This window comes from Notothenia rossii, assembly GCF_949606895.1.
Source record: "Notothenia rossii genome assembly, chromosome: 2".
In the NCBI taxonomy this organism is placed as follows: Eukaryota; Metazoa; Chordata; class Actinopteri; order Perciformes; family Nototheniidae; genus Notothenia; species Notothenia rossii.
Genome location: NC_136904.1, coordinates 34,000,222 through 34,009,766, shown reverse-complemented (window position 1 = coordinate 34,009,766; position 9,545 = coordinate 34,000,222). Strand labels below are relative to the sequence as shown.

The 9,545-nt window shown below is 41.7% G+C and overlaps 1 protein-coding gene across 2 annotated transcripts in view; it reads right to left on the bottom strand.

Annotated features, from left to right (window-relative positions):
* LOC307028240 (uncharacterized protein) overlaps nt 1-9,545 on the bottom strand; it is a 51,570-nt gene that overhangs the window by 32,204 nt on the left and 9,821 nt on the right. The gene's annotated exons all lie outside the window — the stretch shown is intronic.

The following is a 9,545-nucleotide window of genomic DNA, read 5'->3' as shown; positions in this document are numbered from 1 at the left end:
GGCACCAAGGGATGACTATGATATCCTCAAAGGACCTTATCGCGGCTGCTACATGTTTTTAAAATGTTAGCAAATTACACCTGTTTCTTTCAGAATGAGGCGAAAAAGTATAAAACGAGGTGAAAATCACTACAAGTCTGGGCATGTTGAGAGCTGTACATACACGAAAGAGGAGTTAGTCGGTTCTGTAAGAGCCAGCATGAGGGACCGGCTTTACAAGGTTTCAGTGAGTAATATGAGTGCAATGTTTAACGTTAATGTCAGCTAGCTAACATTAGCTTACAAGGTACAATAACGTGTTTTGTCTTAGCAACTAGTTTCCTCCTTAAGAACTTTGTGGTCTCTGTGTATGCTGTGGATAACATTAGTGTTCACAAGAATAAGATACACTCCCATGTTTTGTTTTACTGTAGTTGCTCTTCAGATCGAAGCGGACAGTTTTATATCGACTATATGTGTGATCTCCTTTTTACATCTCATTGTGTCATTTGAGTTTATTTGCTGTGTGTAGATTCAAGGATTTTGGTTATCTTGTCCATTTGTTTGGTTATCTAGGCACAGCTGTGAGTGACTCCCTCTGGTACACTGGTATGTGTTTTCCTAGTTTAGAGAGCATTGATTTAAGCAATCATACACGAGAGGCCGTTCTTGAACGTCATTATTGGTACAACAGTATACTGCGACAGGACCGAGACGCTTGCGCTGAGGTCCATACGCCTGTACTGGAGTACTTGTTATCTACCACACTTCCTTCTACATCAGGGATGGGCAACTGGCGGCCCGCGGGCCGCATGTGGCCACCGCCCTCACTTTGTGCGGCCCGCGAGTCAATTTACAAAAATATATTGGTTTCACAGTTGTAAACAAGCAAATCATTTGAACCAGACCCCACTTGTAATTAATAATATTCACCGCTAGAGGGCGCTCCCCCCAAATTCATGAGGCCTGCAGCCAAGTGTATATTGTCTTCTGTTTACCTCGCGGCTTTCCTCCGTTAGCGGGAAAAGAAACATGAGCGCCCAAAAAAGAAAACTGAACCTAGAAAACCGTCTCTTTCAGCCAAAATGGGAAATAGATTATCTGTTTACAGAATTCAAAGGCAAACCTAGGTGTTTGGTGTGTCTTGGAACTAAATCGGCAATGAAGGACTACAATTTAAGTCGCCACTACAACAGCACCCATAAAGACAAATATGAAAAGCACACAGGAGCTGCCAGAGTCGCCATCGTTGCTGACCTAAAAGGGAAAATATGCCAGCAGCAGAACTTTTTTACCAGAGCCACGACTACACAGCAATCGTCTCTCACGGCGTCTTATGCCGTTTCCATTGAGCTTGCTAAAGCTAAGAAGCCCCTGTCTGACGGCGAAATGGGTGAAGAGTTGTGCAGTCCAGATGGCTAAAGCATTCGGAGATGACAACATGGCTAAAAACTTTGAAACCGTCTCTTTGTCCCGTCGGACAGTGACACGAAGAATATTTGATATACAAAATCATGTCGAACAAAAGGTAAAACAAGTCATGCATGACTCTGCATACTTTTCCTTAGCGTTGGATGAGAGCACTGATGTGACTGATGTGAGCCAGCTTCTCATCTACACACGGGCCATTAACAGTTCCTTTGAAGTGCACGAGGAGTTATTGAAACTGGCTTCTTTGCATGGCACTACCAAAGGACAAGATATTTTCGCCGCTGTTGAAAATGTTGTAAGTGCGCACGGAGGATTTCACAAGCTCTCAGCTGTTGTTACCGATGGTGCGCCAGCAATGCAAGGAAAGCGCACTGGATTCGCCGGCCTCCTCCGCCAGAGTGGCGTTGACTGTCCAATACTGCACTGCATCATACATCAGGTGGGTAACATTATTGTTAGCTATTCTAATGGTTTTGAATGTGGGCATTCTTTGTAAAAAAAAAATCAGGCTAAATCAAATTTCGTTTTGATATTGCAGGAGGCTCTGTGTGCCAAATCAATGAACTTTAGCCATGTCATGGATTTAGTTACCAAGACTACTAATCTCATTAGAGGAGGGAACCGGTCTCTCAATCACAGGAAGTTTATAGCCTTTTTGGATGAAGTGAACGCCGCGTACGGTGATTTACAGATGCACACAGAGATAAGGTGGATGAGCCGTTGAAAATGCTTGGAGAGGTTTTTTGCGCTACGCGCAGAAATCCCTGTGTTCTTGGAGGACACCATCCAATGTGATACAAGTGCGTACTGCGCAAAACTCAGGAATACAGATTTTCTTCTCGACATGGCTTTCCTTGCGGACATTACCTCGCATCTTAATCACCTGAATATGCGGTTACAGGGAAGATGCCAAACCGTGTCGGATCTATATGCGCACATGAACGCATTTGTTACTAAACTGACTCTGTTTAAAGACGGATTTTCAGCCGACCGTCCTAATCTGGCGCACTTCCCGTCATGTGAAGAGATGTGCAAAGATGCCCCCGAATGTGAGAAAACATTACCCAAGTACAGAGCCGACATAGAAGCACTGCAGCAGTAGTTTAAGAAGCGCTTTCAAGATTTCCACACCATGCAGCCACGCATCGAGTTATTCACTAACCCCCTCTCGGCTACAATCATCGAGCAGCCCCCTGAGTTGCAGCTTGAAATGTGCGAACTACAGTCAGACCCCTTTCTAGCAAAGCGCCAGGAGAGGGGAATTTCCTTTTGGAGACTGCTACCCGAGTCCCGCTTTCCACTCCTCAGGGATTTTGCGCTCTCAATGGCCAGCATGTTTGGCAGCACTTACATCTGCGAGAGCAACTTCTCTATGATGAAGCACATCAAGTCAAGGGAGAGAAACAGACTGACAGATGAGACACTGTTCCATCTCATGCAAATCGGATGTACAAATGTTGATATTGACATTCAGTCTATTGTGCAGCAGCAGGAGAGGCCACAAGTATCTCATTAAGAGTATAGCTTACTGATCCAGCTGTGGGTGAAGTTCAGAAAAATGCATATGTTCTTGGTTTTATGTATGGAATGTGAGGGAAGCATAGAAACACAATACAAAGATGAATATTCGTTGTTAAATTCAGTGTTGGTGTTTGGTACAATAAACATGTATTGCCTATATATATTTAGTTATTTTCATTAAATTAGTAGCTAAAGTTGGCTATTTAAATGTTGTGGATATAGTATCCTGCCGATGGAAGTGAATGGTCACGAAGTGGCCCTCTGGTAGTGAGGAAATTTTTTTTTGGCCCTCACTATCCTCAAAGTTGCCCATCCCTGTTCTACATCATACACCATCATCGGTGCAGTCCACAATAATTTTGCAGTTGAAGGCAAAATGAATTTATTATTGACTCAGAATGAAGCACAACTTCATGTCATACAATACATTGAATTTATTTGTAATTGTGTAAAAAAAATAAGAGCATTGATTAGCAAGCAGGACCTGCAGGAAGAGAGAATGGTGATGGATGGAGCTGGGAAGAGAGAAGAATAAAGAAAACAGATCAACTTTATTATCGGATATTAAAAATTCAATTTCAAAACAAGTTGCCGCTCCTAGTTTTCTAATATGTAAAGATGATTTCACATGACCAATGCAAAATATCACACTCAATCCATGTGTGTCTCTGGGGGGTGCATTGTGCCTTTGATGTAAATAATATACCATAACCAAATACTATTACGTACAGTGGAAATCAGGTTGCCAGAGCAGGTCAGTCCAGTGTGCATGTTCCTCAGGGTCTCAGCAGTTACAGGTGAGGTAAAGAAAATAAAAGAGAAAAAGGTCAGTAACAAAACTTTAAAGTACCAACACTTTGAATAATTATCTCTTTTAATAATTTTCTCTCAGTAATCACTCAACTACTGTCTTTCCAACAAACAGATTATCACTATTATCACAATGAAACACGTCCAGAAGAATGTCATACAAAGCTGCCTGCCTTCCTTCAACTCTCCCTGAACTGCCTGATATTTTAATGTTCAATGTTATCCATTTGTGCAGATAGCATGAAGTAGAAAAGATCCCCGATGCTAATGTGGCGTTAGCCTACCTCCCGCCCCCTTAGCACCTGGTGGAGGGGGGGATAGGCTACTCTTCAAATGTTTCACAAAATACTTACAATCATGACTACTCTTACTGTTTAACATTTTGGTTTACTTCATGTTATGGCTAATACAAATGACAAGACTAAGTAATGTAATGTAATGCTAACTAACGTGCTCGCTACTAGCTAGGTAGCTAACTTGACTATGTTCCATGTAAACATGTATATTACCTGATATGTTTGGTCCTGGTCCTGGTCCTTTCACCAGACGGGAAGCGATAGAACGAGCAAAGTGGTATGATCACTTTTTTGATTACAACCTGGTACAAAGCACACAGGCATCTTGTAAAAGGGAATTTGTTGGAGCAATCTCTTATATTTATTGGAGGGAATAAATCAGTTATGAGATCTTCTTCTTCTTCTTCTTTGTTTTAATTGCGAGTCGCAACCACCAGTCTTGGAGCATTATCGCCTATGACATCACTTACGCGACCCAGAGTGCGATTTGGGATTTGTAGTCTTTCTAGTTGCATATTTTTCATAGTCTTATATTTCAACAGTTTTACGACAAACTGTGACTTTTTTTACATGGAAATGATTGTTTAAGATTGACAAACATTATATGTGTCATTCGTGGCACAATTCAAACGGGATCAAAAGATAACTTTTCTCTCTCCATTGACTTCAATGTATAATTTCCCATTGAGGCTCCCGGAAGGGGAGGGACTTCGCCTCTCTATAGTGCTCCAACACAGTGTATATATTGAGAGGCTAAGGGGCGGGACATCACTATGCAGTTGACCAATCTCAACAGAGCCGGCCAGCTAACCAATCAGGGCAGACTGGGCTCTGGTTTCAGACAGAGGGTGAAAAGAGGTGCTGCAGCACAGGCAGTATGAGGAAAATAAAGACCTTTTTGAACAATAATCATGAAAACATGTCATAGTAGAGGCAAGAAATACAAATATGAACCTAGAAATTAGCTTAATAGGGCCCCTTTAAATATTTTGGGGCTTACATATCCTTAATTCTATCTTTAAACAAGTAAAAAAGAGTCCTGTACAGGGATGGCAGACATGTTGACAGCTGAGGGTATCAAGTCATGGTCCTCTATCAAATGCCAGTATGTTAAATATCAATAACATAGAGCATGACTGCTCCACTTTTTCTCGCAATAAATAACTGCTGTTACAGGGTATTGTCTCTGCAGGACAATGTTTACTTCCAGGTACCTTAGAGCCTGCTGGGTGATTTAACTTGAGGCTGTGAAGCACACATGTGAAAAGAGCAAATGATGGGGGAAATATGTCTGATATGCATCACTTTTTCCACCATTTACACAATGAGGCAATGAAGGTCGGGGGAACGGCATTTTCTTTGTGTGTGTGTGTGGGTAGTAGAGCAGGAGGGGATTCAGGACTCAGCCAGATGATGTCATGGCCATTAAGGAAGTTGCAGCCATAAAAGAAGCCATTGAACTCTGCAGCAGAGTGTAATCTTTTATAGTGAAGTCACACAGCAATGTTCCACTGATCACTGAGGAAACAAGAAACTCACTAATAATGGGGAACAGTAGTTAGGAGAGAGAAGCAAATAACAAAGAAAACAACACATTAAATTAGGTTCCCGGTGCCTGTTAGAGAGGATTTGACAAAGTTGCCAAAATAGGTCCAAGGAGAAGTAAACAGTAAAAGGGTATAAAGGAAAAGAAAAGCTTACGATCAAATGAGATTGAATTAAAATAGGTTGTGATGATAGATTCCAGAGCCTTTACCCCTTGTCAAGAGGGAGAGTAACGGTAGTGTAAACCAATGTAAAAGCATGTCTTTGGGTATATTTTGAGGTTATAGACGCTATTTAGATCGATAACTCTGGAACACAATTGAAAAAAAAAACTATGAGATAAGTATCATATTTTCTGAAAACTGGTTTTGATACACTTTTGTCATCTGGGGCCTCATTTATAAAGGGATATACGCTCCAAAAGTGGCGTACGCCAGTTTCTACGCAATGTTTGCGATTTATAAAATACTAACTTGACGGGAAAACGTGTGGTCTTCCACGCAAACTCTAACCCATGCGTCGATATTTGTCTAAGACCATTTAGTGCAGGGGTGGGGAACCTTTTTCCTCTCAAGGGCCATTTCAATTTTTACAACATCCTTCGAGGGCCGTACAAATTATTGAACTCAACGTCTGCTTAAAAAACTCAAATCAAAGCCCATTCATTTCGCGTTTCTTTCATGCTGTGCAAAGAAAAAGCAACCTCTTAATCCAGATATTTGACCATGACCCGCGCATTCATGCACCGTGGCATGACCACCAAAACAGAAAGATATGGACACAAGATGTGTGCAAATGTATTTGGTTTCATATCCATGTGGACATCATTTAAGTGGGGTGGGGGGGGCGGATCTAACCTCATCTAGGGGGGTTTGGGGGCATGCACCACCATGAAGATTTTTTTTAAATGTTGAAGTTAAAAGCATCAATCTGGTGCACTTTGAGAGCAACATGAAGAGATCTATGGATACATCTCTCAACACCCATATGAAACAGAACTGTAAGCAGAATTGTTTCTTTATGGATATTTTACAAATCAATTCCCTTTTAAACTGTATTCTTGTTTATTAATAACAACTTTTTTTTACTTTCATATTAGTATTGTATACCTGTTTACTTTATTCTCTTATTTTTCTATAACTATAATGATCATATAAAGATGTGCCTTTACCTCACTGGTTGGAGAAAAAGCTTCTTATATTCGTTAGCATAGCTAGCTAACCAGATGCTAATAACAACAACGTTATTGACTGTATGATCAGTATGACAGATCGCCACTGGGCTTTCAACTAAAGACACAGCCACGCAAAAACTGCAGCATGTGTACAGCTCCTTATGGGTATTGCAATTTGTGAAGTCCCGGCCCGGAGCCGCATTCTGGTGCTCTCCGTTAGAACTACACTCCAGTCAGACGAGACATATACCACGTGATGACACGTTAGGCTCGTGTTGTGTTCAAGGACCCTGACCTTGGCCAGGAAAAACAAGCTTGTTTAATTACTTTGCGGTCTAGATTTCTTGAATTTTTTTCTTTTTTGCGTGTGTTTATAAATTACCCGAGGGCCGTACCAAATGGTCTCGCGGGCCGTATACGGCCCGGAGGCCGGAGGTTGCCCACCCCTGATTTAGTGCTTCACATAATAAAATACACAACGGCTGTATCCTGATTATGCTTTAGGAGCTGTAGGTGTATGTGGTACAGTGTGTAGGTGTGTGTGTGGTACAGGGTGTGTGTCTTGTACAGTGCGTAGATGCGGCGGACAGACGGGTCTCAGTTGGTTTGGTGTCCTATGCTGGGGGGGGGGGGGGGGGATATATCCAGTCTCTGATTGTGTTACGTTATTATGAGAGTGCTCTCATACTTTAAAATTGTATATATTTATACATATATTTGTGTGTGTGTGTCCGCATCTGTAGCCTGTTATTGTCTCATTATACCGCACTCTGAATGAATTCAAAGTAAATATATAAGTCGTCATGAACACATCTGTCCATCAGACAGAGTGCTGCTGTGCGTCCTGTCATCATTAATGGACGTCTCTTTAAAATGACTGCTCAGAGGAGAGGAGTTCTCATTTCTCTAACTGCCTGCTGCTTCCTCTCCTCTCTCCTCGGTTCCCCTCCTCAGTCCTCCGCTCGCATCTCCTGTGGGCGGGACTAAGTCTCGAGGATAGGAGTCGAGGAGGGGAGTCGAGGAAATTTAAGAATTGAGAAGCCTCTAATGTGATTTGTCTCCACCTTCCCAAAAGAACCAAAATCTGACAAGGTGTGAAATGTATTTTTTAGCTGTTCTGTCGTCATTTCCTGAATCTTCTTCATAGAGTAAGTCAAAATGAATATTAATACGGGGCGTTTCTTTGACTATTTATAGGCAAATATGGGCGTTAAGTGAAACCCGCAAAAGCTGCGCCGCATTTTGAGTTGATTGTGATTTATAAAGGGAAACCGGCGTAGGACATGCCGCACGCACGTCCTACGCCGGTACGCAGTGTTTGATGAATCGGAAAATGTCTGTGCGTATTTATTTGCTTTGTCCTACGTAAGCAACCTTCCCACGTGAATGTTACGCGAGGCTTTATAAATGAGGCCCCAGATCTCAGTTAGGTGTAGACAGCATTTTGCAACTTTTGGACAATTTATCAAACATATGTCTTGCGTAACCTTCCCCTGGTGAAGGGGAGTTACTCTCCCGAGCGAGGGTAGAGGGAAAAGTGAAGGTATACCAGGAATGGAGAGCTGAGAGCCGCTGTCTTATAGCTCTGTTGTACGACACCTCTGTTGCTGCAGTGCCAAAGAAAAGTAAAGCATTTCAAAGCAATACACAAGACTGCTGAAGACTCCAACCAATAACACAGCTGGAATTATTAAATGTGGGTGTGAAGCTCTGGAAACCAAACTACATTTTTTAATTATCAGTGTACTATCAGTGCAGGCAGTTAACACCACCAATCAATTTAACATGATTATTTATAACTGATAATCTGATGGATGATGTTAAGGGTATACCCTGTATAGTTATTAAACTCATCTCTGCATTTATTATAATCACCCCTCAGAAAGATATTGGGCGAAGGCTTAACATTTTTATAAACTATATCGTAGAACATGCTCTGGGGCCTCATTTATAACGCCGTGTGTAGGATTCACGTGGGAAGGTTGCTTACGTAGTAGAAATCCAAAAACTAGGTACAGAAATGTTCCGACATTTTCCGATTCACCAAACATTGCGTACCGGGGAGGAAAGTGCGTACGGCACTTCCTACGCCGGTTTCCCTTTATAAATCACAATCGACTCGAAATGCGGTGCAGCTTTTGCGGGCTTCACGTAACGCCCATATTTGCCTATAAATAGTTCTGCCAGTAACGTTACTATATTATCAATACTACTTTAGTTATAGCCTGATATATGATTGCTAACTTTACAATGTTGTGATGTGACTGACGTTAGCTAACATTAACTGTAGCTAACGCTGGTCACTCACCAAGACAGCTGCTCTGTTCTCCACTGGTTCTCCACACACCACAGCTCCATTTCTCTCCGATGGCCGTTATTTTTTCTAATCCTTGGCTGCTCCCTGTCTCTTGGACACATAGCAGGCTCATAATTATAATCATATGCATTCGAATATATATTTTCAACCTCTTCTGTGTCAAAACTAGCATTGTGAGCCATGTTTATTCATACGTTAGACCGGCCGCTCTCCCCATGTTACGTCACACGTGGGAGGTCACTTGCGGAGGCTTTTTTATGCGGAAGTGAAAATGTCTTACTAAAACGACGCCAGATGTCACTGTAGTGTATATTTCTGTATATCTTTTTGAAAATCTAGTGTATTCATCATTTTCCTACACATTTATTCACTGGTGTCTCTAACCTTCAAGTTGCTCTTTAAGTGTTATTAAAATAAATCCCTAAAGTATCACAAATTAAATGAGTATTATGCAAGCATAACGTCCACAATA